This window comes from Falco cherrug, chromosome 1 (assembly GCF_023634085.1).
Source record: "Falco cherrug isolate bFalChe1 chromosome 1, bFalChe1.pri, whole genome shotgun sequence".
Taxonomy (NCBI): Eukaryota; Metazoa; Chordata; class Aves; order Falconiformes; family Falconidae; genus Falco; species Falco cherrug.
In genome coordinates, this window is record NC_073697.1 from 4,317,950 (window position 1) to 4,335,644 (window position 17,695).

A 17,695-nucleotide genomic window follows, 5' to 3' on the forward strand; every position below is an offset into this window, starting at 1 on the left:
CACCACATCAGGCACATTCTGAAGAAAGAAACCTTTACTCTTCCATCACATACAAATAATATTGAATACATGTATCCCTTCATGTCTGGACAACTAGTTTGCTCTCTGTAGTTTTATTTTTTGTTTTCCTGATATAAATTCCTTTTATGCTTGCCTCCTTTAACCTCAGTGGAGTTTCTTTCCAAGTTCCTACTTGTTCCTTTCAAATTTTTCTTTGTTTATGATAAGCTTCAGATTTCCTTTATAGAGAGTTTTCCTATTTTTATGTATAAATGCCTGTCATTTATCTTAGCTGTATCTTTAGATTTCATTATTATGGTGTGATAATACTTAAATCTTCATTTAAGAGCTGCTATACAGAATCATCTTCTTACATCTTTATAGGGGATTTAGCATGGAAAGTTTTAAGTAAACAACCTAAATCCACTCTCTGATAGGAAATGAATTACCCTTTCAGCTAACTCGTGGACTGGGGTAAAAAAAATATCAGGATTCTTAAGATATAACACTTCAGCTAGAAAAGAGACACAAAAAGAGCTGCTGCAATCATCTTTTTTTTTTTCTGTATCTCACCTCATCTTGATGAGATCTCTTTGACCTACTCGCCTTTCAAGTTTGCCAATATTCCCATTTCCCCCAAATACCCATTGGCACCAAAGGTGTGTTCCTTTCTCCGTAGTAACTGCTCCATTCCTCGGACGTAGCACTGAGAGAACTGTGAAACAGGAGGCATGAAGCCTTCGTTTAGTAACATACTGAGTGTTAGCTTGATAGCAGAGCAGAGGTAGCTCAGGTGCCACTATCATGTAATATGTGATTTCTTTTCATCTCTTCTAAGTTCTGGCTGTTTCCTAAACTCATTGAACTAATTACAGAAGAGCAGCTAGCAGCCACACTGCTTTAACTTGCCAATAATGAAAAGTGAGCCGAAGCTGTCAGGAAATACCTTTGACATCCCAAATTCAAAGAACTGGAACTCTGTGCTCCCTCTGTAGATATGAGGGGAAATACAATCATTAGTAAACCTAATATATTTTGTAAGCAGAGTTGGCAATATGATTCCTTTTCAAGATTTCCTGGCATTTTCCTATTACAACATTTTAGTTGTCTGCATTGGACATGATTTGTTCAGGCTGAAAGAACCCAAGCTGAGCATTTGCTTCTACTAAAATTATTTTTTATCTTTCAGGTTGTATCCATATTTTTAATGCTATTGTAACTTTAAAGCCGTTATAAAGAAAACCATATTCACATTAGGAAAGCATTGACTCAGACGGCAAAGGCAGTATATGGTAAATGAGGAATTCTAACGTGAAGCCACAGCAGCTTCATGCTATAGAAGACAGATGATGAGGTAAAGAAGGCAAAGACTGGGATGCGATCTTTGAAGCACGAATCATTAAGGAATTCAAAGGTGGATGGGCTATAGATTGTAGAAAGGGAAGACAGACATTAGTTAGATATTTCCAATTCTTATTTCTCAGAATACAATAGAGTATTATTAAGGTTCAAAGTACTGAAGAAAAATTGTCTTCCGAGACCAGCCTTCACAGAAGCCTAGGGAGATAAAATAAACAACAGATGTACTTTATTTTTTTCAAAACTGAGGAAGCAAAAGGGAACTGAAATGCGATATTCTTCATTTACAGGAAAGTAAACTAAAATCCTCCCTATTACTTCTGCAAAAATTCAGTGGGTTCTATAGGGACAGTAGCAGGGAGAACTCCAAACCTCTCCACTGGTATATATGTCCTCTGGGGTGAGCATTTTTCCACAGAAGATGAGTGTCTTACACAAGTCAAATGAGAAACAGGCCAAAAATAGTAAGAATTTGTGGGCTCTGTGAAAACGGGCTAATCTTGTTAGTACAACTTTTGAGAATAAAAATGTTTCCATGCAAAGGGTCTGTCAAATTGACTTTAATGTTTTTCTAAAGGATTAGAGAACAGAGGATTCTTGTTGGGAGATACTGCATAGGTCATTTTGTTTGTACATTTTGTGTTAGAAAATTCTTCAAGATTTTGAACCAGCGCTTCAGCTGATCTGCAGTACGAGAACCTGAAAATATCTAGCACAAGGGAATCAATATTAAGCAATATTTTGTCTCTGAAAGAAATTCAGTCTGACTGAGAAGAGTAAGAGCAGTGTAAGGAACTGGAGACTGGCTAAAAAGCTGGATACAGAAATTGCCTGTAAAGCAGTACAAATTAGTTGGTGTCACCAGAGCAAGAAAACCATAGTGACAGAATAAAATGTTATCAAGGTTTCAGAATACTTTATTATCACCACCTTAGGTCACTAAGCTTCACCAGCTATATCCATCAAGTTTGATAGCAGTATGTATGCTCACAGCTGAAGCTAGAAGGTGCAGTGCTTTAATGTACTAACGATTTACATTAAGACACCTGGGTTCAAAGTCAGTTTATGACAAGAATAAAATGGGTTTGTTGGTCTCAGCCTGCTCTCTAGTGGACAACTGCACATAAACTCAGTCCTGAGAAGAATCCCAAGAATAAGATTTGTTGGCCCAGGCTTATGGTGAAATTCATATTCTCTGAACAACACTATTCAAAATAAAATTAAACTGGATATCTGTGCTTTCTGTGCTACTCTGAAACACTGTAAGATGAGACATTTCCATCAGCATCTCTTAAATACTATATTCAGTATTCTTGTTACCAGGATATGAAAGGATACAACAGAAGGGGAAGCAGTACAATGGAAGGCAGCAAAGGCAATTAGATGCTTCCACGCTAGGGAGAAATGACATACTGCCCTAACAGACATATATAATGTTTATGACTAGGTAAAATATTTGTCTTTATTTACCCTTTTTCATAATACAAGACATTGAGAAACAAAAAAATGTGACACACATAATAATGATAAAAGAGAATACTTTCTTGATACCTAATTAACCTGTGAAGTCATGTCTGAAAGACATCTTGGAGACAACAGCTACAGAGGTCTTAAAAAAAATTATGCTGTTATATGAATAATAAGAAGAGCAACAGTTATGTTAGTATTAAAATGTATGAGGGATATAAACTCTCATGATTCAAGATATAAAACAAACATAAATTGTCTAGAGCATGGGAAGGAACTACACCCACAGCAGTTTTATTTCAGTAGTATGTCCCATACAATGGTTACATTGACTTCAGCTATGAGTTTTAGATTTGTGTAGTCTGTGATACTTCCTATGCTTCCAAGGTAAATTCCTTAGTGACTCATTCGCAGAAATCGGCTGCAAAAAATTGTCTGGAATGCTGACCTTGATTCAGGTTATTCTCCTGTACATTGCTTAACCTTTTATTAGTGAGGAGAACAATACTCACTGATATCCAAGCATTTACGATTACAATCATATGCCAACTACAGAGGCCAAGTAAAAATTTTGAGCTAAAGTATCTTTTCAAACCTTCTTTTTAAAAATAAAAAATAATGTTAGTTATCACTAGCTTATAATTGACCATAACACACATATATATGTATGTATGTATAAAAACATATACACACACTATATTAACACAGTTTTTCAGAGTCTTGAGCTTTGTCCTAGTCTAAACTGACCATTTCATTATTTTTCATCATGTCATCTACCTCACTTACTTGCAGGAATTTTAGAACACTTCCGAGTTTTACAAGCCTACATTTGAAGTTCAAAATAAACTTAAAATTCAGTTGTTATCCAAATGAAGTTTACCTTAGGGAGCGGGTACTGCTTACCATGTTTATAATGCTATATTTCTACATTTTTCATAATTCAAAAAAACCACAGGTTTTTTTTCAGTCTACTAATGTCAGAGCAGCCTCTCTGACATTATTCTGATTCCAAATCTAGAGAATCATAATTTTTAATAAGCAAATAGTTTTACTCTCAATTTTGCAAAGAAATGCAACTCCAGATATTCTTCAAAGTGCAATTTATCAAACATTAATTTCCATTGCTCTCTCTCCATACTAATTATACTGTTAGTTTATCAAAGCTCTTCCTTCTATGGTGCTTTCATAATTACCACTTCTGATTATTTTATTTCCAATCTTCTGAAAGCTGATGGTTTACTTAAAAGTTGAGCCAGTAAATGCTAGTGTGAAAAGTTATCATTCACAGAAAAACATTTTTTTAGACTTTGTAGAAAAACAGTGAATTGTAACTACTTTTAAAAAGTGAACTAAGTGAATCTGAAAGCCTCTAAAATCACAAGGCAAATAAAGTCACATCTTAATTTATCGGGGAAGGGAGCTGACTCATAATTTCTGCTTATGTGAAGATGACAGTATGCTTCCATGAGTAAATTCTTACTCCAAAATTATGTTTTTATGGAATAGCTTGACAAGTATGATTTCCTTGAGGATAAAAAAAAATAATTAGAAATGTTAAATAGGACCTAAATTTGTCAAGCATAATGCAGAGGAATGAAACAGCTAAGACTCATATAACTTCAAAAGAATTTGAATTATGCATTTAAATTCAGACTTATGGCATGAACTCAGATAATTACCAGGAAAATAGCAGCTTTTGCAGTCAATAACAGGCATTGGATTGAGTTTGTCAATTTTTCTGAGCTGACAAATGAAAGATGATGGCTGCTGAAATGAGCTGCAGATTATATGAGAACTATTATGGTCCATAAGAGCTAATGATTTTATTCTCAAAGCCTGAAGCTGTGAGAAATATTAATAAAGCTATTTATATTTAGCTAGTTGTAGTGCATCAGGTACCCAGTAAAGCAAGGTTGCTTGATGGAGGTAGTCTTCTGTTTCCACTTGACATCAAACACAGCTTTCTAAAAATGTTTTTCTGCTCTATTCTCCTGATAATTCAACAGCAGTAGGACCAAGAAAACCCTGTCAGAGGTACTGACTGCTTGCGCAGAATTTCTGTTGTATTCATGACCACCCGCTGGCAAATATTAATGAACAGAACAAAAATAAGCGAGATAGCTATAGCTCAAAATGGATAGTGCTGGAAAGGGGATATAGCAAGTGTACTGGTAAAGGAGAAATCCCACCCATAATAGTGGTGCCTTACTGCTAGAGGGCAAATAAGTAAAAAACAGTATTTATGCTATGCAAGATCTTAATCTTTAGTTGTGATCTTACAAAAGAGCTTTACTTTCTGCAGAGCGGAGATCTGTGCATCCTAAAGGAGGAACATACTGTAACCATGACTATATGTTTCAGGTATATAAACCACTGGATGACAGCTCAGGATCAGCCAAAGCTGATTAAAGCCTCAGGAATCTTATCTCCTCAACTTTTGTGGGAGCCCACTGTGACAAGCTTGTCTCTTTGATGCCAAATTTGGAATATGTCAGAATGGCTTAACCCTACCTGTTTATTTTCACATTTGACAATATTTTTTTAAATTTAAGTGGTAGGCAGGATCCAAGCTTTCCATTTTTTTGCTGGTTTCCATCACTTGGGAAGTGCCATGGCATGGAAAAAAGTTCTAACTTTTGGATTTCAGCTGAAAGCTGAAATCATTTCAGCTTCACCTCAGCTTTACCTCTTCTTCGAAGGGTTTCTGAACTGAGTTGCAGAGAAACATTAGTAAAGAACGTTAGATGCCTGAAAAAGTACCATAGAAAGGAAGTGAGAAGAATCCCAGCCTGTTGTTATTTTCACACCTCATTATTTTGAATAGTCATTGATTTTGAATGCCATAAGTGAACTGTCTTAGCCATGATACAGATTTCCCAGACCAGATGGTCAGTTCCTCTGTACCCAAAGGTATAGTATACTTCGGAGAAGCAGGCCACCACCCTAAGCAGTGGACCTTCCTACGAGCCTGACTGGTGGATATGTTACCCAAGGCATACAAAGTCCCTTGCCTGAGGCTGATGAGAGGAGAGCCCTACAACTTCCTTCTGCACAATCTTGTAATCATTCACTGCACTCATCACAACTGATTTCAGCACAGAGGCCTCGGTACTGAGCCATTCCTTTTGGTTCTGCTGACCCTACATGTGCAAGATTCATGAAACAGCTATGTCACTGAACAGATACAGTGAAGAGTTGTCCCTGTTGCTCTAGCAGGGAAGCTTGAGGCACATGCTACTCTCTGTAGTTTTACCGTGTAAAGCATCACTCCAATTACCATCGTCATTCCAGATACAATGTCAGAAAAGTCCAGTCACTCCCCACTGCTATGGTCCCAAAATGTCCGTGAGAGTGCCACAAAGATACAAGTAGGGACACTTGTTCGTCAAAACCAATGGTGGTACAAAGGAGAGAAGCACAGGGCAGCTGCATGAATTAACTATCCATGGGAGCAGGGGAAAAAGCAAGGTCACATTAAGAACACAGAAAGTCCTAGAACAGCACAAGCACATATCCGCCCATATCTCCCCACATCTTCATTTCTTTGTTCTCTACAGACCCAGCTCTGAGGAATGGAATCATGCCAGGAATCTCCTTCGACAACATCTAGACTAGATCATGGTCAAGGAACAGCTCCGGGCTTACACCCAGGAACTTCTTCCCTACAGTTTTGTTTTAATGACAAAAAAAGTAACAAAGTTAAGAAAGAGGAAGATTGTTAAAAGGAAGTGAAGGGCAGCTCAGAGTCCCAACTCTGTCTAGGCACCAAGGAACCTATTTAAGGATACTGTAGTAGAAATACCTAATTTCTGTTAAGAAAGACTTCAGAAAGGTGAAAGGAAGTGGGCGTAACTAACCAGCAGGGTAAGTGAGGTTGTTAGAAGCAAAAATACATCTTTGAAAATGCTGAAGTCATGTTCAAATGACACAGGAAGAAAGAGTTACAAACTCTGGCAGGTTAAATGTGAAAACATAATAAGGCAGACCAAAAAGCATCTGAAGAATAACTAACAAAGGAATCAAAATTAATAATCTTTTTCTCTACCAAACGCATCAGGAGCAAGACGTTTGCCAGAATCTGCAAGGCCAGTTCATTTTCAGGACATAAAAGTGTACTCGGAGAAGACAAGGTCGTTGCAAAGAAGCTAAGTGAACCCTTTGCATTGGTGTTCACTGAGGAAGGAACTGGGAAGATTCCAAAATCAGAACCTTTCTTGGCGGGGGACTCATCTGAAGATCAGTCTGAAATTGAAATTACTGTAGAAGAGATTATGGAATAAATAGATAAAGTGAAAATCACCAGGACTGTATAGTATTCACTCCAAATTTCTAAAGGAACTCAAGGACGAAAGAGCTGAATTACTCACAGCAGGGTATAACCTATTGCTTAAAATTGCTTTGCTTCTGGAAGGCAGCAGATGTGACATCAATTCTTTAAAAAGGTTCCAGAGAAAATCCGGGGAATGGTAGGAATGTAAGTCTTATGTGTACTGGGCAAATTACTAGAAACTATGACAAATAACAGAATTAGGGGACACCTGGATAGATCTGATCTATTTGGGAAAAGTTAGAATTCTGTTGGGGAAAATACACGAGGAAATGACAATACAGGGTCTCAGGAGTTGTCTGGGCTGGGCTTGACTTGAACTGATTTTAATTTTATTTTTTTCAGTGTATGACAATCATCTAGTGGTTAAGTGGGTATTGCCTAACTGGGTTGAGCTTGGTCTGTGGATACTCTATACGAGAAAAGCCTAACTGTCTCATTGTAAAGTTCCTTTTTACATGGAAAGGGGCTGTGACAGGCTGTGGGGCAAATTTCAGACTCTATCAAGGAGAAGGATGCAGACTGTAGTAAGAAAACCCAAGCAGACCCCAGAACAGAGCGGAAGGAAACTCCTACTGTGAACATCAAACTCCTTCCAGCACAGGAGGCCAATGACTCGTAATTGTGACCCCCCACAGGGGCCAGTGGGACATGCAGAAGGTGAGCACAGCACCTGAGAAACTGAGTAGAAACAAAGAAGTTTATATAGACCAATTTTAACTATTGTTAATGTATTATTTCTGTATTAATGGGGTAATTTGTACCATTAGATTATTAAAACATTAACGGGACTAACACTACATTCTTACATCCTCTTTTAAGGCATGACCCCTTTAGCCTGTAACGGGATTGAATGTAACATGAATCCAGCCTCAGGCTAGGGCTAGTCCTAAGGGCTAGGGCCAAGGTTTGAAAAACCAGAAAGCTTACAGGGGGTGATGAGACTGATGGTAGAAAAGGGACTGCAAGGAAAGGTAGGGCAGGTGTTCAGGAGATTCCCAGGGAGAACATCATACAAGGGGCCTTAAGCATGCTACGAGGCTTCAGCCTAAGCCTACTGTTAGCCTTCAACAAAGTTCAGAAAAGGCAGTTGAAAAGAGTGTGCTTCTTGATTCAACATGCACAAAAATGTCTACAAAAGCATAAAAGACCTCTCACAGGTAAGTTCCAAGACTTCTGCCATATAGCTCTTTTTAGAATCAGAGAATCATAAAACCATTTAGGCTAGAAAAGACCTTTAAGATCATAGGGTCCAACCATAAACCTAACAGTGTCAAGTCCACCATTTGAACCTGAGCTCTGGCTAGGCTATGATTAAGATTTGTTTCAATACAATCCTGACAGGGATGGTGGGACTGAGAGTAAGAACGTGAACTCCATGGGAGTAGAGGTCAGGCCTTAAGAGGTTCCTTAGGGACAACATTAGGTTAGGAGATCCTGAACCTATCTAAAGAACAAGGGCTTAAAAAGGGAAGCTTCCTGCATGGATAAATAGTTGGTTAAAAGATGAAAAAGAGAGCATCAGAGTAAATGGTCGGTTTTCATAATGGAGGAGGTCACAAGTGGTCTGCCTGAGATATGTTCTTCAGCATATCCATAGATTACTTCGAAAAGGGAGCCGATAATGAGATGACAGTATGTGCCAGTGATAGCATTAAAGTAATGGTTAGTGGGACAAAGGTTTGTGGTGAAGAACTGCTGCAGTCCCAGAGATCAGTGACCTCCCTAAAGATACAATACAATGTCTCATCTTTGAAGGGGGTGAAAGAGAACGTGCCAGGAAGGATACCCACTGGTCCAAGATTATGTAGACAGAGATGTCAGCTCTGTCACTTCACTATTTGGCCCCACAGTTACAACTACATCTAGTGTAGTTCAGGAGGCTTTGGGCTTGCGTGGTCCAAGAGACCAATTGTCATGATGGACAATCACCAGGGACGAGAAACTCTCAAAACGCAGTGGCAGGACAGGTCAGCCAGTGTGGTAAAAGCATTAAGTCACATGAATGACTGGAGAACCAGTCCTCTAAGCTAGAATCTGAGGCTGACTACCAACTTGTGAAGTTGGCTATAATGGTCAAGTTTATGTGACCATGCTTTACATGTAGAACACATCTATGTTCTCTCTGCATGGACAGTCACAAACTCGGGCTCCGTTCTTCTGATTTCACACAGCCAAAGAGATGCTTACATTCTTCTGTATTTTTTGTCCTTATTTAAAATTGATATCAATTAATAAAGCACAAAAAAATGAAGTATAAGGAAAAAAAGTGTTGCTAACAAAAGCCTGCATCTCCCTTAACATGCCCACAAAATTTTCAGTGAAGTCAAAAGAACAGCATATGGCAGAAGTCTCAAATCAGACTTCTTTTCACCGTGAATCCCTACGGAATTCATAGGGGTTTCAGTGGCAAGGAATTTTAAAGGAATTCCATTTCCAAATATATAACAGTCTAATAGGTTGGAACAGTAATTCTTCTTCCATCAAATTTAATGGGTACTTTTTAGATTTAATGTGTTTGTGACATTTTTGCAGACTCGTATTTCCTTTGTTGTCTTCACATTGTTACAGAGTCGCACCCCAGGGTACTTTATGAAACTGTAACTGATATAAAAACTTGATTGGCAGATTTTTGTGTGTAAAATATATGTTTCATGACATTTTAAAGTATTTCCTGATGGAATCTACTTTGTTCTGTATTAGGCTGTAGTTCCTTTTCTGTTATGTGAAAATATATTTTTGCATTGGGTGCAGTACCAAATACATTGCTTTAGGTACTGTCAGTAAAATATTAAATATAGCTTATGGCACTGTGACAGGTATTCAAAAATACAAGAGGAACATTTCTGTTATGGTAAACTGCCCAAACTTTCCATGCAAATAGAATCTTCAGTATTTTGGTGTGAAGACTACCAAAATGGAAACAATGCATAATAAACTAGCTTAATTTCTTTGAGGAAATGAAAATAAAAGTGGACAAGAGTAAAGAAGTATACATTATTCATTTGGATTCCAAGGAAGCTTTTAATCCAGTACCAGATACATTATTAATGAATTGGGTAAGAAGGTAAGGAAGTAATACTCAACTGGATAACAAACTGGCTTGCTCACAAGGTCAAGGAATGACCATAAATACAAAAGGAAGATGACAAAGCACCACAGAGCTTAGCATTAGATTCTCATCTTCATCACACTAACAAACTGGACAGAGCTTCAGGGTGTGCAATTTGGTGTGTCAGGAATACAGCTGGTCATGAACATGAATATAGTTCAAACTGAATGGAAGAAAAGTGGATATGTATATGCCATAGAAGTGAAAATTTAAAATTTATAAAAGTAAGCATAAGGAAGTTTAAAAACTAACAAAGATTATGCCCTATGTTATGGGCTGTACTGAACATGTCAAAGACCTGGCAGTGTTCAATACAAAGTTTAAAACATAAGGTAACTAAATAAGTTATTATATTACATTATGTTAAAACGATTTGGTAAGAATGTAAAATACCACAAAAATACGATTAGCCATTCAATACCTGACAGTAGCTAGAAAGGACAAAAATTATATGCAGAACATGAAGAATACTAAATCCAGACTCATAGTACAAAGGAATGTGAAAAGAATTGAAAACTAGAATATTAGTTTGAATATGTCCCGGGAAGACGCAGATTAACAGTTCTTCCCACCAGTTTACTTGTTTGGCTGTTTTTGTGCACTGAACTGTAGGCATATTAATGACTGACAAAATATCAAAATGAATTTTTCTCTTTCTCCAAGAATCTTCCAGTTATTCTCAGAAAATCAGAAGGTAATATACAGGTGAAGGACAGCACTTGTTGGAAGACTGCTGTGATACTTCAGCGGGAAAAAAAAGGTCTTTCATAAATGCTTATATTAAGCACCAAGTGATGTTCTTCATTGCTATACTCTCTAACTAGTGCAGTATATGCTAAATTCATCACTGCTCTATATATCCTTGCACTTTCGAGTGTTGCAGTGTGAATTCCCCCTTAAGGTGCATACTCAAGAGCCGTGAGTGCAACCAGTGCTCTTGCTACCAAATCCTTGATTTACCTAAGTCACATGGAGGTTTAGTCTTCCACCTGCCTTTTCAGTTTCCAAATGCAGCCTTTAGGAGAACCAGTTAGACAAGATTAAGACAAGTGCAAGCTACACTTCAGCGCATCTGACCATACTCATTAGCATCGAGATGGTTTATTCTTTTGACAAAAGCAGCTCACACATAAATGTTTGGCTGAAGCTTAAGCAAAGAAATAAGTGATGCTACATGAAGAGCTCACAGAGGCACTAAGTCTACCTTGTGAAAGATATAACTAAAGTCTACACTAAGTCTACTCTGACTGAAAATTCACAACGGTAAGTGGCCAACTTGGTCCATAATTAGGGACTGTTTGTGGATTGTTACATCTTTGCATCTGGGACTAATGCTTGCCCTCAGGCAGTTGTCTTTGTTGAACTGTGCTAGATGATGATTTTGCTTTGTTATTCATCCTACAGCAAAGCAGCGTGAAACCTGCAGCTGTCCAGACACTCTAACCTGTTGCTCATCTTCTGAGACTCTGAGTCAATTCTGTACACATAAAACTCATTCTCCACTCTCCATATTGCTTTTTCATAGATTTGAAATGTCAAGATCTGAGACGTCAGTATTCTGCAGCCTCAAGCCAAGCTAACTGAAAGCTAGAGGACGAACAACATGAGGTTATGGCTTGACAGAGTTGTCTCTTTGTCAGCTTCTATCAGGATTACTATATTATGACTGGTTAACTTGTATGACAGACAAAATTCTGGAGGGACTGAGGGTAGGGGGAAGAAAAAAATATAAACAATTATTTCAGAAAGAAAAGACTATCATACAGGGTTACTACCTTCTGTTTGGTGTGCCAGACCAGCTAAACCATAAAACAGACCCCTCCTCAACAAAGCAAAACCAAAAGATGCCTGTATGTTCCCTAGTTTTCTTAGGGCAGAGGTTAAATGAGGATAGTCATCACACCTCGTTATTGGAAGGAATAGTAAGTAAGACAGTAAGTGCAGCCTAAGAAAATTAATAGAATAGAACAGAATAGGGCAGAACAGAACAGGACAGAGCAGAGCAGAACAGAACAGAATGGAATAGGATGGAATAGAACGGAACGGAACGGAACGGAACGGAACGGAACAGAACAGAACAGAACAGAACAGAACAGAACAGAACAGAACAGCACAGAACAGAATAGAACAGAATAGAATAGAATAGAATAGAATAGAATAGAATAGAATAGAACAGAACAGAACAGAACAGAACAGAACAGCACAGAACAGAACAGAATAGAATAGAATAGAATAGAATAGAATAGAATAGAACAGAACAGAACAGAACAGAACAGAACAGAACAGAATAGGTCTTTTTTCAGTGAGTTCTAACCTTCACTACCTAGAGCAATACAGCTGCCTTCCTACTGATGTCAGATGCCTATGCAGAAAATAGGACTGAAAGCAGTGATTGTGGGGGATCCTTTCTGAGAGGTTTTTGTGCTGGGGATCATGGTACTGAGAAGAAAATAAACCTCCTTGCCCCATGTGAATCCTTCACACAGCAAGGGGGTGAACTAATTTCTCCCATGCTGGCCTGTTCTGTGTTGGTCTTTGTAGATTCTCTACATTATTAAATTTTTCTAAGTCAATACGGAGTGTGTTTATGGTTTACTTTTATGATTCTCTTGAATTAGTCTATGACTGTCCTCTCTTAATTCTTAACATATCTCAGATATTTCCATCATTTTTCTGGGTGATGGTAATATAAAGGCGCTGTCAAACTCTCTGATGAATCTCGGATTTATACTTCATATCTAATATTCTCATATAAAATTTTTCCTCCGAGACATTCAGATATCCACCTCTGGAAGATTTCCAGATTTTGTTTCCACACATTAAGATGCAAATTATCCCTAGTTTCCCTCCTTAAAGGAATCTCCTAATGGTTCTTCTCATAATATTGTCAGTTTCTAACTTTTGAATGCTCAGTTTTGCAATACTAACGGCCGTTTTTGGTAGAACATGCAAAACAATCATCTGCTGTTAGCACAACTGGCATCAGTGGTATTATTCTTACTCTTTGTGAGTACAATGATGAATACAAATAGGCCAAATACATTTGTGAATAGTTTCTTGGGATCCTGTTCTGGACAATATTCCATTTAATTATATCTTTCACAAAGCTTTTAAGACATCCAGAATATTTTTATAAGTCTTTCTAATAGGTCGGAATAAATATAATAATGTTTTAAATAGGCATATAGTGAATGAAGCTATGAAAATGAAATGAGGGTAGAAGCAGAAATGGAAGCAATCTTACTACTGTACTATAAAAAAAAGACTTCCTGTGAGTTCCTTGCTTTATGTTCTATATGGAGAAGAATTAATATATCAAATGTAGTTACAGGTAGCTAATTTATAACTAAATGGTCATCAGCTATGGTCTATGTGGTGGTCTTGAAAATTTTATTTTATGTTCTCTACTTTTATGAACAATCTGTTTCATCCCCTCAAATCATAATTGACAAAAATTATGTTTCATCCGTGATGTTTGCAATAAAAATAATATGGTTTCAGGCATCAACTGACAACATTATTTTTTGAGCACAGGGGAATCATTAATCTTGAGAGACAATCAACTGCTAAATCAATTATAAAAATATAGGTGCTTTCAGTTAGTTTTAATTGTTCATTATCACAAGAAATTCAAACACTTGGTGTAGCTGCCTAAGGCACCAGCTAAGCAAATCTATGATGAAGTTCCAACAGTCTGCAAGAAAGTAAAGCTAAAATATTTGAGTAAATCTTATCCAGGAACAAATTAATAGAGCACAGGTTGCCATACCCATTATAGCTACACCCAACCTCTATTAGCCTCCTCCATTTCTTAATTCCACTGAAATTTGAAGCACTGAAATGTAGTGGTAGGTCTTATTCATAGCATTTACAGTAACGGTTTTCCATAAAATTGTGTCGCTTTATTCTTGTGGTCCACCTCCTTCTACTAGGAAGAAACAAAACCAAAACCAAAACCAAAAAACAAGCCAGAATTCAAAGGAAGGAAGAAATAGCTGATGCGGGTGGGGCATTACCAAATCCCCGTGAAGTCCATGGGCCATACCTCAGCCTGCTGTACAAGAAATTCTAGTTGCCAGCATTAGTGAAGGAATTATTCCAAGTATTACTGCAAATCACATATTCCCTTTAGATTATTACTGGCAGAATTTTAAAATATTTACCTTATTTATCAGCTCCCGTATCTTCTCTTCTAAATGTAAACTGTAATCAATAAATCATCAATACCTCACTTCTTTATTCTGTGGGATCTAAATTATATAGCTTTCCATTGTTTTTACATATATGTGTGTGTGTGTAAATATATATGTAATGCCCATCCTTTCCGAACCCATCAGAAACAAACATTGCTAATCAATAAAGGTGCACCTATTATTTGGGAGCTGTGACTACTTCTATATAATGAGTAATTAATTTAAATAGCAAAGGATAAAATGGCAAAAGTTTTTTATGCAGTCCAGCTTTGAAATGTTACAGCTTTGAAGATGAATGAAACTAGGTCCAATGTTTAGGCAATGATTTTATTTTGTTGTGAACTGTGCTAATTTGTTATGAGAATAGAGAATGCTCAAATTTCAAACTCTGTGTTACTGTAGACAGAGAATAGAACAGAACAGAACAGAATAGGTGTATGTTAAAACTCTCCTAATTTTGGCAGTGGTTTTAAAAGGATAGAATTGTGGGATGCATTACTACCAAAAATTATCTTCCCCTTCCTGATTTTGTAAGCTTTTAGGTGATTAATAAGGAATGGCAAAACTTAATAAAAACAGTCTTTGTTTTTCAGTATTGTTTTTCAGTGAAATGCTTCCTTCAGGGAAAGTGAGATGGTTAATGAAGCAACAGCAAATGCTGAAGGTACAGCTTGGCATACTTTCCATAGTGGAAGCCATGTGGAGCTTGTAGCAGGCCTTAGGCTGGCTTTTTGAGTATAGCTATACTTAACCCGCAGACTTGAACGGAAGTTCAGTTTACTTAGGAATTTAACTAACTTTATTTCAAACCACAGGGAAAAAAAAAAATAATCTTTAAACCTTCTTACTACTACTCCCAAATTTATTTTAAAAGTGTCTTTTGATAAGAAAAACTAACCCATTAATCTGAATGACAATTATTACCGCACTTAAAACTAAACCACTTAAAGTCTGGGAGTTCTTATGCAAAAGTTTAAAACTATTATACTTCAAATTAAATTTGAAGGTATTGAATATTGAGTTGCCTTTTTTTTTCCTCCCATCGTTTTTAATTACTCGTACATTTGCATGAAAATAGGATCTTTATTTCTTGAAAGCTCATCTGCTCCTGCTGCTTATTCTTCATTGAAGATGTCACATGCAAAGGGTTAGATCTTCAGGTGAGGTAGAAGCAAGAGCAGATGTGCTTAGAAGAAAGAAAGTTTTTTATGCAAATACTATTTTAAATAAAACAAAAGAGGGTAAAAAGTGAAAATACATGCTTTGAAAGCAAAATTCCAGAATCTGTTCCAGGAGATACAGATGTCCCTCCAAACAAAAGTAATTTTGAACTTTAAAACTGAATATATAACATGGAAATATAATATAAAACCCTGAAGATTAATTAGATCACTGTTTACTCAAAAAAGCCCCCTAATTTGATACTCATACCCTTACTGTACGATAAGGAAACACAGGACCCTGGCAGCAGTCAGGTTCATGTAAGCCCTCAGAATAAGACTTCTCCTGTAAAAAAGTTTCTTTTTTTGATGGTCCTTTCTTCATTTTTGATGGTCCTTTCTGAAAGAAATGGCTGATTTCTGTCTGAAGAGAGGCGTTTGTATCATAAAAATCAACCAGTCACATGCTTATGCCTTAGTGTGAAGAAACCATGAGCAGTCAATACTGCATGAACATAAACAATGAACTACCTATGGGTTGCTCCGTGTGCAAATCCAGTTGAAAGACAGTGGTGCAACTCAACAACTTTTGAGGGAGTTTGCACCACCACGGGTCTGTGCTTTCAAAGAGAACTGAAGTTATTTAACATCATATTTAATAGACAACCCCTGCTTCCATTTCTTGACAATGTAGCTTGATTCCAGCTACCAACAAAAAATTGAGTACATGAAAATAGTAATGAGAGCCTGGGCTGTATTAGAAGTATGAGAAAAGCCACCAAAGACTCACGCACTAAAATAAAACTGTTCTGCTTTAAAAGACCTATTGTGCTTTACCAAATCTTACTGAAGATTAACTGTTCTTCAGATAGCTCTGCCCAGTTAAGTAACAAATGTGGCAATTATGTCTGACAATCATTGCAACTGCCTGCAGCCTATCTGAGAAGCACCCTGAAGTTCATCACACTGCAAGCACCAGACTGGTGATGACAGTAAATGAGTTGTTATTCATCAGGTATTCCAAAACTGTACAAACCCATTTCTTTGTAAAATGTTTGCTGGGTAAATCACATTTTGGAACTACAAAATGGCACCAATGATCTCCATGGTCAGATCCCCAGTCCATGTAGGGTAAACTAGAGGCAGTGCTGCCTCTCTGCTGAAAGGGGGGAAGGGGAAGGGGAAGGGGAAGGGGGACCGCTCTATCAAAGCATCAGAAGTGCTATTTGACCTCATTTCTTCTGGTACAGAAAATGCCACAGAAGCAGAGGCAAAGCCCAGAGAGTATTTTACCTGCAGCCAGGAAAAACTGACAGTGCACTCAGATACTCAGATTCAAATCTGCAATACAAATGAATTGCTACTAATAAAAACAAAGCACAGAGCCCCTTTTACATTGTTTTATCCTGTTTAAAAGACAAACATTTGCATGCTGCAAGCCTCAAATGGATAAAAGCTACCATGAGAACTTATAAGCCATCTGCTAGCTTCCTAATGAAGCCAGTAACTATTATTGTTTACAGTTGAACACCGGGGGTCATGTGTATTTGCTGTAATGAAAGAATCAATGCATCACTGCAGATGCTAAAAGAGAACTTTTTTTTTTCCAGACGGCTAATTATAAATACAATAAAATAGCAAATTAAAAAAAAATATCTGTTCATCTCCATAGAGAAATAGTGCTTGGCACACCAAATACAAAATGCAGCACTGTTCTCTTTTCTACTAGTCTCCACTTGACAGACTCAGCTTACAGAAACAGAATCACAAAAAGTTACTCTTCAATACTTAACAAACAGCTGATCACCAAGGAATGCTTAGCTCCTAATTCTCTAATCTTTACAAATCTCCTACATTATTTAATTGTATTGTTTATCTGAATGTGATGATGAAGTACGCATTAACAGATATCTCTCCATTGCTCTTTCACTCTGTTTCTCTTGCTAGAAGACACCAAGATGTATGAAAACTTGCTTCAGTTGAGCTACTAAAAATGTCCCGAAGTTTCTTAGATCTTTTTAAATGTTGAAAAGAAACAGCAGTGATACAATTAATATTTAGCTTACTATTTCATCAA

General features: G+C 37.2%; 1 protein-coding gene across 2 annotated transcripts in view; it reads right to left on the minus strand.

The window, feature by feature from the left end:
- The window catches only part of DCTD (dCMP deaminase), a 63,244-nt gene that overhangs the window by 30,041 nt on the left and 15,508 nt on the right, over positions 1–17,695 (minus strand). The gene's annotated exons all lie outside the window — the stretch shown is intronic.